This window comes from Suricata suricatta, chromosome 6 (genome assembly GCF_006229205.1).
Source record: "Suricata suricatta isolate VVHF042 chromosome 6, meerkat_22Aug2017_6uvM2_HiC, whole genome shotgun sequence".
NCBI lineage: Eukaryota > Metazoa > Chordata > Mammalia > Carnivora > Herpestidae > Suricata > Suricata suricatta.
This window is the reverse complement of record NC_043705.1, coordinates 144296073-144309683: the sequence shown is the minus strand read 5'-3', so window position 1 is coordinate 144309683 and position 13611 is coordinate 144296073. Positions and strand designations below refer to the sequence as shown.

General features: G+C 55.9%; 1 long non-coding RNA gene across 2 annotated transcripts; it reads right to left on the bottom strand.

Annotated features, from left to right (window-relative positions):
- Positions 1–295: 295 nt before the first annotated feature.
- LOC115293309 lies at positions 296–13393 on the bottom strand. Of its 2 annotated transcripts, XR_003909487.1 has the most exons (3): positions 12557–13393; positions 10778–10883; positions 296–824 (listed from the first exon to the last, which is right to left on the bottom strand). It is a non-coding gene; the product is annotated as an uncharacterized LOC115293309 (long non-coding RNA). The 2 variants fall into 2 exon arrangements; XR_003909486.1 differs by lacking the exon at positions 296–824 and having other exon boundaries at positions 10152–10883.
- Between the last annotated feature and the right edge of the window lie 218 nt (positions 13394–13611).

The window sequence follows — 13611 nt, the reverse complement described above, 5'->3', positions numbered from 1 at the left end:
GGGGCGGGGGGATGGAAACACAGACTCTGAAGCGGGCTCCAGGCTCTGAGCTATCAGCACAGAGCCTAGTGTGGGGCTCCAACTCGTGAATCTCGAGATTATGACCTGAGCCAAAATCGGCGCTTAACTGACTGAGCCACCCAGGCGCCCCAACACTTAAAAAAAAAGTTTATTTATTTATATTTGACAGAAAGAGAGAGAGAGAGAAAATGAGTCCCAAGCAGGCTCCTCACTAAATGCAGAGGCCGATGTGGGGCTCAAACCCACGAACCGTGAGACCGTGACCTGAGCCAACACAGAGGGTGCGATGCTTAACCGACTGAGCCGCCCAGGCGCCGCCAGCAGCTGACACTCACCCCCCCCTCCCCGACGGCTGTGGCCGGTCCTCAGACTTCCACGTGCTCAACATGGGGAACGGGCAGAGCCCCCAGGGAGGTGACCAAACGTGCCTGCGCATGTGCGTGTGCAGCTGCGTGCCGGCGCCCCGAAAGCCCCAGCAGCGCACCCTGGGGACACGGACGGCTGGGGGCTGCTGGCTCGCGCTGGCGCAGGCAGGCACTGCCCTGACAATCTTGGATTTGTCTTGGAGGCGGCTGGACCAAGGTGACATATTTGTGAGGGGCCTGGTTTCTGGTTTAAGGCAAGTCTTCCAAACGGAAGTGGAGGTGATCACGGCTGGTTAAGATCCACCATATCGTCCGGCTGACCTTTGAACAGCATGGCTTGACCCGTGTGGACTGTAAGCGTATTTTCTCCTCCTTACGAGTTTCTTAACGTTTTCTTTTCTCTAGCTTACTTTCTTGTAAGAACACAGCATATAACACCTGTAACACACAAACCATGTACCAATCAACTGTTTGCGTGAGTGGTAAGGCGAAGTCAACAGCAGGCTGTTAGTAGTGATATTTTGAGGTGTCAAGGTTATGCGTGGATTTCCGACTGTGCGGGGTCGGCGCCCCTGACCTTTGTGTTGTTTAAGGGTCACCTTCTGTAGTTTAGCAGAAGCAGACTGGTGAGCCTTGCGAGCATATGGCCTTGCACTGTGTACACTCAGTGGCCTGATACCCATTTAAATTCGTACTGGGAAGTTCCTAATATTGGCAATGAAGTTATTTGCACATTATATCTTTCTGGGCGGGAGTTATCTAGAGAGGTGAAGCCAGAGAGATTAAGACGGAGGAATAGTAGGTAAATGTTAAGGGCCACAGGTGCGTGGGTCTGGATGCTGTGGTTCTCAATGTTCAGCTACCCCCCCCTCCCGCCCCCAAATTCCTCATCAGATTAGAGCCCAGCACGCGTCTGGGAGGCCCGGCCTTCACAGGGAACCCAGAAGTCACCCTTGCAAACTGAAAGACTCAGACCAAGGTGAGGACAGGAGAGGGGCACCTGGGTAGTGTGCAAGGAAGGCAGCCGTCAGAGCCTCCCGGAGGCTGAGCGTTTCCAAGGTCACGCAGCAGCGAGCGGCTACACCCTCAACGCCCAGGCTCTGCCCGAGGCCACACCGCACCCTGGCATTGCTGTCGCGCCCGCTCTTACGCTCCGTGGTGCCTGCACAAGATGTGCCTATAAATTGCCGTAAGTCGTGCGTCGCAGTCCAGTGTTTTATTTCTGGCCCACTGGAAGAGAAGCTGTCTTCCCTAGAAGCCCGGACTGTCCCACAAACCCTGCTCCTCCCCAGCTTCCCACAGAACACGGCGTCCTTGGCGCCCAAACTCGGTTTCTGGAACTCAGGGGGCCCCGCAGCCCACCTTGTAGGAGCCCATCTTCACTGCCCAGCACAACCTTCTTCCTAGCTTTGTGCTACCATCCAGGTCCCCTCCTGACGCCAATACCTCGGCCACAGCCATCCCTCCCCCAGGAATGCCCTAGACAGAACAGCTCTGGTCTCAGAAAAATCCTTTCTTGGTGCCGGCCTGGGAATGCCAGACTCTCTCCTTTGTGAATCAGCCCAGGAAACCCAGTGAGACTCCTGCCCCCGACCCTTCGGTGCCGCTCTGCTCCTCCAGGGTCGTGCCCAGTGCAGTGTCTCAGCTCGGCAGGGGGTCTGCCAGGCCAGGGAGCAGCGCACTGCGTCTCCATCCCAGAGCAGAGCCCTGCCGGAGCACCAGCTCCGTGTGCACGGCTCAGTGAGCAAGCGCGGCGGGGGTCATAACAGGAGCCCTCAGCGCTGGGGAGGCGCCTGTGCAAGGAAACCATGCATCCTCCTCCTGTAACATACAGATGCGTCAGCAAGCCTAGTGCAAATAGGAATTTCCCTTTCAGAGGAATAGGAAAGACTTTTAGATAAAGTGAATTAAAAGCATAAATTCTGGCAGGAATAAAGATTTTTTGGTCTTCTTTGCTAAACTAGTACTACTTGGGTTCAAAGACAATAGATCATGTTTGTCGAGTTTAACATTTATTAAATTCGCTTTGCCTTTCCCAAGGTTTAGATCTGACTTAAGCATGCTTCCTACAGAAAATGACCCCGTCCTCTCCTTGTTGCTATTTGTCAACGGGAAACAAGGTACTTCATGAATAACACTGCACTTCGCGGGATTCCTCCTAAGGGAGACAGTATGCAGACCCCCGCTTCCTGGGCAGGGAACAGAAACACAGGCGAAGAAACCATTTCCAAGCGCACAGCAAGTGCACGACCAGGTTGACGGTAGACACCAGGTGTTTACCGCCCCCTCCAGGTGTCCTAGCACGAGTGACACTGCCACCCGTCGCGCCCCGCTCAGGGTCACTGACTGGAGCCTGCCTCCGGAGGGCTCTGCAGCGTGCACTGAGGACAGCACTGCACGTGGTCCTGGGGGTCCGCGCCCTCCGTGCTCCCTGCTCCGGGTGCGGAGTGCAGGGTCAGGTGCATGGGGCAGGGCGCTGTTCAGGCCTAGATACCCTGAGGATACAGCCCTCCCCTCCCCCCTCCCCTGGGGACCTCGGGGGAGGACTGGGGCACAGAGTCAGAGACAGCAGCGTTTGCATGAAGTTAAGGGCAGGAGGGAGATGTCTGGAATGAAAGGTGAGATCATCCACCGCATGATTGGGTTCAGTTTGAGGGTTGATCTCATGTTCTCACTGATAATTAAGCTTCAAAGAGCTTCCAGAAGGCCGCGCGGGGGTGGGAGAGGAGGATGTGAGTCCCCTTCTATGGCAGCGGGGCTTTGTCTCGTCGGTTACTGTAGTGACAGTTCGTAGGACAAGACAGTGACTTGCTTTTTTAAAAAAGCAGCCCTTGAAGAGCACTGGCGTGTAGAGCAAAGGGAGATGTGGACGGGCAGGCTCCGGAGCGGCGGCAAGGAAGGGAGGGGGCAGGGGGCGTGCCGCCGGGTGGGGAGAGGCGCTGTTGTGGGCAGAAGTCAGGCGGGTGGGCGGGAACCCAGCTTGGGGGTCGTCCAGGAGTAGCTGTGTTCAGCCTCCCGTGTCACGCCTCGTCAACGTGCAGGCAGCGCGAATCATTAGCTACCTTATTATTTTTTTAATGTTTACTTTCAAGAGACAAAGTGTGAGCGGGGGACGGGCTGAGAGAGAGAGTCCCAGGCAGGCGCCAGGAGCTGAGCCATCAGCACAGGGATGTGGGGCTCAAACTCACAAACCACGAGATCGTGACCTGCGCTGACGCTGGACGCTGAGCTGACTGAGCCCCCAGGCGCCCCACTAGCTATTTTAAGCAGAAAGAGTTCTCCTGCAAAGAGCTGTGTGCTGCCCTCGGTGTCAGAGGGACAGTGGTCTGTGCCCTGGGCCCCAGGAATGAGTGTGGAAGGCCTTTCTGTAGAGCTCCGTCCCCCGCCGGGAGGAGGAAGGCGAGGCACGGTGAGGCCCTTAAAGCCTGCTTTGGGAACACATGCCCTTAGCCGCGTCCCCTGGAACACGCGCGTACTTGGCCCTGGCCCCAGGAACACGTGCCCTTGGCAGCGTCCCCCTGGAACGTGTGTGCCCAAGGCCTCGTCCCCGGGAACTGGCGCCCTTAGCCGCGTCGAGGCACCAGAAAGCCGCCTCTGGTGCAGGAAGGGAGGGAGCAGGCTGCAGCTGCGGGAACCGGCAAGTCCTGCCTGCCAGCTCCAGGGGCCAGGACAGCAGCCCCCTGCTGCCCCCTGCCTGGCAACTTTCCCTTGCGCGTGGCTGCTTCCTGTGCGATGCACCTGGAATAAAAGGTCCGAAACACCGTCTCGACCTTGGACCTCGGGGAAGCCACATATGCACGAGTTTCTAATGGGTCTGAGTGCCGTCTGTCCAACAAGCCGTAGGAACCCCTTTGCCAACTGTCTACACACACCATCGCACACCGAGGTGTCCACACTGCCATCAGGATACCCACTGCTCCTGCCCAGCGTGAGGGATTGGTTTATGCTTCATACAAATGAGAAGTAATTCCATCTTCTCTGCAGACGGGAAGAAAGCGGTGTTTAAATAGAGATTGAATGTTTCCCCTCATCAACCATAAAATGCCCTACTGGATCGAAAATCTCTTCTTAATAGAAATTCAGGCTATAAGCACAAATTCAACAAGATGCATCCCAGAGACACTGTGGGTCACACCTCCCTATCTTTCTTTCGATTAAGAACATTAAGCAATTAAAAGAAATTGTAGTATATGGTCTCCAACTCTTGGAGCACCCACCAGAGATCTTCTTCTGTTCATGTTAGCATCATTTTTCTTTATGGCAGGGTTTGAAGATAAGCCCAAAGCAAAATTTCTGGCCAAAGATGTTTGGTATCATTTAATCTAAAATTCAAACGATTGCTAGACACTTATTGGAAATGAAAGACACTTTTACCACCCCCCCCTTCTTGGCAATAACTTTCTGCCTGGATAATTTATAGAATGTACTACATTCTCACGATCTTAGACTAAAACCATTCCAACTCACAATCTGAATCATCAATTTCAGAAATAAGGAAGTTTTGAGAATCATGGCTTCCCAAGACCACTTAGAAACTCAAGACACTGCTTTTCAAAAGCTTTTTGTCACTCTGGGGTCCAGAGAGTTGTTTTGTGTGCTTTTTCCAGAAAAAAAGTTAACTGCCTCTTGTAAGCTGCATACATCATTGAATCAACACATCCTTGACTTCCTACCTACCCAGCGCCAACCTTTCCTTCCCAATCGGGGAGACGACACTCAGGCTATCAACTCTATTTGCAGAAGGGAGCCAGAACCAAAGGTTTTCATGCAAATCAATGCCACCCCGAGGCTAAAACTCGTTATGGCCAATGGCCACTCCTTGCACTTAGAATGTAAAGCCTTTCTACCCTGGCTTCCAAGACCCTGTGGCATTGGCAGGTGCCACCCTGCCTCCAAAGCAGTCCACACCAAGTAAGTGGCTTCCAACATCTACACTCCAGACCCTGAGCTGGCTTCTGACTTGGAGACTTTCTATTCTCCTCTCCACCACTTGCAACTTTTTGTTCTTTTTTCTTTTTAATAGATTTTTACTTTTTGGAGCATCTTTAGGTTTGCAGGAAAATAGTGGAAGGCAGTGTTCCTGGGTGCCCCTGGCCCCACACAGTGCTTAGCCTCCGTCATTGGCAGCATCCGGTGTCACGTCTGTCACAGCTGAGGAGCCCGCACTGCCACACCATCACCCAGTCCGTGGTGTTAGGGTTCCCTCCTGGTGTCACACGTGGTATGGATGACATGTATGTGTATTTACAGCACCACACAGAGTGGTCGCTGTCCTAAAAATCCTCAGTGCTCTATTCACCCCCTCCCTCCCCCAACCTGTGACAACCACTGACCTTTTTACTGTCTTCCCGGTTTTGCCTTTTCCAGAATGTCATAGAGCTTGAGTCATACAATATGTAGTCTTTTCAGATTGGCTTCTGTCATGTAAAAATATGCACTTGGGGTGCCCGGGGGATTCAGTTGGTTAAGTGCCCTGTTCCTGATTATGGCTCAGGTCATGATCTCACAATTTGTAAGTTCGAGCCTCAAGTCAGGCTCTGTGCTGATAGCGCAGAGCCTGCTTGGGATTTTCTGTCTCCCTCTCTTTCTGCCCCTTCCCCGATCATGTGCTCGGTCTCTGTCAAAATAAATAAACTTAAAAAATAAAATTAAAAATATGCATTTAAGATTCCTCTCTATGTCTTTTCATGACTTAACCACTCATTTCTTTTTAGTGCTGAATAATATTCTGCTCTCTGGATAGACTCGATTTATCTACTCACCTACTGACAATTTTTAATTCTATAAACATGTACGTGCAGGCTTTCATACAGACAGAAGTTTTCAAGTCATTTGTTTAAATACCAAGGAGTGTGATTACTGGAGCTCCCAGTGTTTAATCTCACTAGGTTATGCTTTTATTCAGATGAAAATCCATTTATTCATCTGCTCACTGATTCCTTCAACAACTATTTGGTGAATGACTGCTTCTTCAGTCCTCTTCCAGAAAAAGAAAAAAAATCTCTCCCTTAACTCCCAACTGCCCTTTTCCTGCCACCAAGAACATTTCAAAAGCCACTGCTGAGATGTAGAGTGGCAGTTCCCCACTGAGGGGCTTCTGTGCCCTCCCGGGGATGTGGGGCAAGGTCTGGAGAGTTACAACGACCAGAGGGCTGGGCTAGGCATTGCTGGCAGCTGGTGTGAGACATGGGGGTGCTGCACAGGGCACAGGACGGCCCTGGCCAGAGCCCCAGCAGGCCTGCTGGGAGCAATCCTCAGACTCAGGGGCCCCCAGCAGAGCCCAGGGGAAACTGCCCACATCAAGCACATAAAGCCAATGACAGTACTTCTCTGCACAGGACTGAGGACACCAGCGGGCTAGGTCGTGCCAGACCTTGACCGGGGCTCACCAGCCCTCAGGGGGTCCCTGTGATGATGGTAAGCGGGGCGGAGTGCTAAGGGAGGGGAGCCTGGGGTCCGGCAGGTGGTGCAGGAACAGACCGGGTCCAGGGTGGGTGCTGGGTGTCGGGGGCATGAGGATGTGGGACCTGAGCCCATCCGGCTGGGAGGGCTCGTGGTGGAAGCAGGTGAGGGGATGGCACGGCGGGTCCCCACGCGGAGAGGGTGGACAGAAACCGAGCGCGGTCTCCGAGGAAGCCTACAACGGGAATGCCGGGAGCCCCGTGACACCCGTGGCCAGCGGTGAGCAGACGGCTCAGGCTGTCAGCCTCTGCTGGGCGCCAGGCGGTGGCAGGCCCGCGGGGAGGGGCCTCCAGAGCCGCGGTGCGGGCAGTGCCGCTGGCAGGGGACGGCTACCCTGGGTCCTGAGTGACACAGCGGCTGTGACTCCCACAAGGGAGTCGGTCCTTGAAGGAGCACAGTCCTCCCTGGACAGCGCCCGTTGGAGACCCTCCTTCAGAGCTGCCTAGAAGGATCAGGGGACCAGATGGAAGCCTGCAGCCAGGCGCCGGCGGACAGCCTCAGTAAGGGCATCTGCCAGCAGGGACCTGGCGTGGCCTGCCTTGCTCCCGTCATCCCTGCAGGGCCCCCTCTCTTGGCTCCGACTCTGGGCCCCCGTTTCTCCTGGGAGTGACATCGCCCTCGCAGAGGCATGCTGGAGAAGCCTGGCTGCTGGCCTGCTGTGGCGGAGGCGGGCATGCGGGGCCCAGAGCCCATGGCGCTAGCTGCCCCGGCCCGGCACTCGGTCCTGACCAGCATCGCCAGGCTCTCACTTCTGGCTTCTGTGCTCACCTCTGCATTGTCCGGTCTTCGTAAGAGTCCAGTGTTTGACCAGGACCCCCACCCTCCATGTCTGACCTCTGATATCCAATCCACTGTCCCCAGGTCACATGTGGTCATGCCATCTGCCTAAAAATCCTGTGAGGTCAGTTTCGTCCAAGGCCGCCTTCCCCCCAATGTTCCCTCTTAGAACATTCCTCTTGGGGTCAGTGTCCCAGGGCTCCCCGGGGTCTTACGCCCACGGCCCCAGGAGAGAGAGACATTCAGAATGGGCTGGTGGGAGAGCGCCTGGGTAACCGGAATCTGAAGGGAAGGGCAGACACACGGAAGGGGCAATGTGAGCCTCGGAATCTGGGTTTGGTGAGGGTGACAAGGGTCTGTGCCCTTGCACCGGCCGGCTGGACGTCCCTACGACAGGGAGGGCTGGGCCACAGGGGCAAAACCCCCTTCAGTGTGCGGACTCTGAGTGCGAGGCAGGCTGACCCTGTGACTCTGGCCTGGGAGGAGGCCGCGTCCCGTGGGAGGAGGGCTGGGAGCAGGTGTGGCGCGGAGGGCGCAAGCAGGGCACTTCCAGGGTGTGCGACCCCCCTCCGCTCCCGTTCTCATGCTTTGCTTTGCTGTTGGTGCCTTCAAAGTTCCAGTACGTGTGAGCAAGGGGCCTGCAGCTTCCATCTTGCACTGGGCCCCACAAGTTGTGCAGCAGGTCTGGTGCTGGAAGGCTCTGGAAGGAGCTGGAAGGCATTGGGCCTGCAGTGCTGACACTTGTAAGGAGCAAGCCGCTCAGGAGGGTCCAGGCAGACAAGGGGGCTGTGCAGGAAGCCTGTGCTGGGAGGCCTGGTGGGCTGGGGGACAGGGGAGGTTTGGCGGGCTCGCTCTCTGCTGCAGCACTGCCAGACGGGGGCTAACGGGGGGAGGGGGGTCCCTCCAGGCCTGGGCTGTGCAGAGGAGAAGGTACAGTCTCTCATGGCTGGTTCTGCCACTTGTAATGTGGGTTCACAGAAGTCTCAGATCAGATCAGAGTCCGAGGTGAATGGGCCCTGGAGGGGAGCCCCTGAAAGGAAGGGACCTCTGGGCAAAAGGGCGGAACCCGCAAGCATGGATAGGATTTGCCACCCCCTCAGCCCCGCCCTGGGGCTCAGGTTCAGACGGCGGAGGAGGGGTCCTGAGGATTGGTGCCAGGTCCCTGCGCTGGGGAGCAGCGGCCCGTGTGTCTCCGTGTGTCTCAGACTCCGACGGGAGGCTCTCAGGAGGGAGTCGGGTGGGACGGGGACGAAGCAAGGCCCAGCACGGACAGGCCCTGGGACCCACCGGCGTTCAACAGGGAGGCCGAGGCTCTTCCCCCGCTCCCGCCTCCGCTGCGGACCAGCCTCTGGGCAGAGTCTGGGGTCCCCAGCAGCGGGAGCCCAGCAGGCGGGGCTTGGGGGCTCACAGCATCACAAGGCTGGTACGCAGGGGAGGGTGGGGCTGGGAGGCCTGGGGGCTCCTCTCTGCTCGCAGGGGCAGAAGTGAGGGGCACCGAGGGTCCCCGGAGCTGCTGACATTCAACCAGGAGAAGGCAGTTGCAGGCCAGGGGCCAGGGCCGCCGGAAGGGGGTCTCGAACGCCTAGGAAAACCCGAGAGGCTGCTGAGCGGCTGCAGGGCCCGGGCTGGGACGAGACCCAGGAGGCGGCCGAGCAGACCCCCTCCAGCTGCAGGTCTCCTGTCGGTGACACAGGAGCCCGTCTCACGTCGGCTGCCTGCTTCCACTGGGCCTCGGCCTCGGCCATGGCAGCGGGGACCCCTCCCACCCCAGGCAGCTAACCTCCCTCCGGCTGCCCTGGGGGGCCCCCAGAGGCCTCCACGGAGGCCCACGACGCCCCACGTCCTGTCCACTGCCCCATGCTCCCCCCTGCTGGGTGCCCCCCTCCCCCCACCTCTTCTCCAGTCTTGCCCCCGAGATCCCAGCCTCCCTTCACACCCCGAAACCACACGAAGCATCTGGGGACGAGCTGGGACCCCGCTGCCTGGCGGTCACCGAGCAGCCGCGCTCCCGTGAAGGGGCCACGCAGCCGTGACCGTCCTTCCGAGTCGGGCTCCACCGTTAACACGGGCTCACACGGTCTGTCTTCTCCGCTGAACAACGCTCGTTTTCAAAGATGGATTCTTCCCCTTCCGGAGGGAGCTCGGTCTGGGAAGCGGCCGCGGGTCCCCGCGGCTCTGCATCACCTCCAGGGTGGGGGCCGGGCGCCAAGCGCTGGCCCATGGGGACACAGCACGGCCGCAGCCCAAGGCAGGACGTGACCCTGGAGCCAAGTGAGCTTAGGACCACGCGTGGTGGCCTGTGAAGGGCAGATGCTCCCCGCGGAGTGCCCTCCACCAAGGCCGCCACACAAACACGAGGGAAGGAGGGAACGTGGTTCCAAGTCCCTGTGTGTCGAAGACACAGGGAAAGAATGACCTCTGGTGGCCATTTGTTGGCATGACACCACGGGTCCAGAAACCACTCAGACGCGGTCTCTATTATAGGCTGTTACAGTTGCAAACCACTTCGTGAAACATCCGCAGGGATTTTATAAGATACAATGTAACGTGGTTTATTTTTCTCACGGAGACGTGCATCAAATGAAAGAATAGCTCTTTGTAAAACAAAATACTGGAACTTTCTAAGAACAAGTATCTTTCCATTTTAAGTTCATATGATAAAAATCTCCGTGGCTTCTAGACCAATCTAGTAACCATGTCAGACTACATGAATAAATTAAGTCATCAGTCTAACTAACCTCCGAATTACTTACGTACCAGGTGGTGAGGCAACGGCTGAGACACTGAGTCAGATCAGCTAAACAACAGACTGGGCCCCACATGTACGGGGGAGCCCCCACATCAGCAGCCAGAATCTAAACACCCCTCCAGGCCCGAGGACACTCGGACAGAAAAATGCCATGTTTTTCTTAGAAGTTTGATAAGAAAAACTGAATAAAAAACAAAACAAAACATAAACCCAAAAGCCCACAAACTATTTTTCTATGAGTAAGCTAAAGACAGACTTGTTTTCCAAAATGGATCATGCCATCGATAACTTATTACTTAGTACTCTCTGCTTCACAGGTCCCATGGATTTAGACCTGTCCTGGTCGCTTTTCCCCGACACGTAATCCTTTATAAGAAAATACCAGCTCAAATGGGCCACTCACTCGAGAATTTAATGGCAGGTGTGTGGTTCCAAATTCACTGTTCACCACTTCCTGCAATGTAGACATTTGCTTGCTTGTTTCCATGACAATGATGAAACAGGTATGGCTGTGGGAAACGGGGGAAAGAGGGCACATGTAGTTTTAGGCATTCCTCAATTAATGTCCCTACATCAACCTCCACTGCCACACATAACGTGTTTTTGTTCCGCCTACAAGGTAAGAATGCATTTTACCTTGAGGGGGAGGGGCAAAGAGAGAGGGAGAATCTGAAGCAGCTCCAGGCTCTGAGCTGTCAGCACAGAGCCCGACGCGGGGCTGAATCCACCAACTGCGAGATGACCTGAGCCGCAGTCGGACACTCAACTGACTGAGCCACGCAGGCGCCCCTCGAAATTTTGTTTTTTAAGTAATCTCTGTACACAACCTGGGGATTGAGCTCATGACCTCAAGATAGAGCGTCTCATGCTTCATGGACTAAGCCAGCCAAACACCCAAGGTTTATGTTTTTAAGTGATTCTTTACAAACCAAAAACTAGGGCGCCTGGGTGGCTCAGTTGATTGAGCGTCCCACTTCAGCTCAGGTCATGATCTCACAGTTCGTGGGTTCGAGCCCCATGTTGGGCTCTGTGCTGACAGCTCAGAGCTTGGAGCTGCTTCGGATTCTGTGTCTCCCTCTCTCTGTGACCCTCCCCTGTTCACGGGGTCTCTCTCTCAAAAATAAATAAAACATTAAAAATTAAAAAAAAAAGAACCATCACTAAAAAAAGAAAACACACACACACACACACACACACACACACACACCAAAAAATAATGACACAGATGCAGCAGATACCTGTGTGGCCTCCAAAAGCCGAAAACAGGTATCATGTGGCCCTTTGTAGAGTCTGTCTACCCTCCGTTACACAAACAAAACTTCTGTTCCTTTGAATGCCTTAACGACTGGTGTGAGAAAGCTAGAAGAAAATGCATATTCAGTTTTGAATGGAAGTGCTTACTCTTTTTTGCCTTTAATTACTTGCAGCAAATCTGACTCACTCTGACATTCACTGAGCACCTACTGTGTACAGCACCTCACGAGGTTTAAATGGAAAACTGACAGGTCTTAGAGGACATGACAGTCACTGTAACCCCAGTCTAACTGCGGTGTTACCAAGAGATCAGTCAGGCGGCACCTGGGTGGCTTGGTCAGTTGAGCGGCTTCAGCTCAGGTCATGATCTCATGGTCCGTGAGTCTGACCTCTGTTTTGCCAGCTCAGAGCCTGGAGCTGCTTCAGATTGTGTGTCTCCCTCTCTCTGCCCTCCCCTGCTAATGCTCCGTCTGCCTCTCTTTCAAAATAAATATTTAAAAAAATTTTTTTAAATGAGTCAATGCTAAGGGGCAGAAAAGGAGGCAGGTGGCACTTGGGGCTGTAGAGTAAAGCGTGGGGCCTGGAAGGATTACTGGTAGGGGACAAGCAGTAGAGCTGGGAGTTAGGTAGTCCAGGCAAGGGGAAGACACGGGCTGAGAGACCAGGCAGGAAGGGCAGCAGTGAGAGTTGAGTTCCAGCCGCAGCGGGTGCCCTGAGGGGATGGGCGGACCATGCAAGGGTGACCTACTGCCTCCTCCACTCAAATAACCTGGAAAAAACCCCCACTCATTTGGGAAACCTTAATTAAAAGGGAAGTTACTATAAAGACACATTTGCCAGAAACAGAAAGTCATCAAGACGCAGACGTGGGCTCCTAACGGTCACACGTTGGCCTTCCGAGGTACGTCTGCTTCCCGCTGCTGCTCACCTGCTTTCCCTGGAAACCCCGGTCTTGTTTTCCGCTCCGGGGCAAATGGGTCCATCGGGTACTGGGCCGCCTTAGGGGTCAACGACAGGAAATCTGGCTGTCCGGTCTGGATCCCCGGTCCCTTACTCCACAGCAAGCGGCAGCCACAGACGGTGCAGGAAAGGGCAGGGGTGCGGTATTTGCGGAGGAACCAGACCGCTCTCTGGGAAGGGTTGTTTCCAGGTGCGGTGTCCATACTCAACATTTTGGAAGAAACTGGTCAAGTCTGGGCGTCTAGGTAGCACATACAGTGCTTGTACCGTATGCTAAGAGTTTGGGCTTTATAACCAGACGCTGGGAAGCCGCGGCACGTTTCTGAGCCAGGCTGCCAGGGCAGCGAGCTGGGATCGCTAAGAGCGGGGTTCTGCCGGCGGGGGCCAAGGCGAAGAGCTTCGGTCCGAGCCGAGGATCGGGGCCCGAATTTACCCAGGAATTGCGGCCGGGGGAGGAGATTTATTGTTTCCACCTCTCAAGAGGTAAAGACTTGGGGTTTGGGAGCGGCCTGCTACCGCCCGTGATTGGGGTCACCGGCGGCGCCCCAGCCAGGGCTGCGGGCCGCGGGGAGGGCCTGGCAGAGAGACCGACCGACCGCAGCAGGCGCGGGCGGCTGCCTGGAAGGAGGACGGTCCGGCACGAAGGAGCGGCCGCTGCCGCGAAGGACTCGCCCGGGGTCGTCCGGCGCGCGGGGCGACGGGAACCGTAGTCCGTCCTTCCCCTCCGGGTACCCGGCCGGACTCGGACAGAGCGATTCCTTCCAGTTCCAAATCGCACACCTGCCCGTCCCGGCGCGGGGCCTTCCAGCCCTGAGGGCGCCTGATGACGTCATCATGAGGGTCACCGCCCCCTCGCTGAAGGCTTTAGGTGTCTGTGGAAAGCCTGCCACACAGCAAGCCGGCAATAAAAGATTAACCGCCGACTCAGCGCAAGGGGTGCACCTCCGAGGCCTCTGTCCTCCCTGACTTTTCCTTTGTGGGCGCCTCTCCGGCCGCCTCGGCCCGGCCCCGCTCCCTATTTTG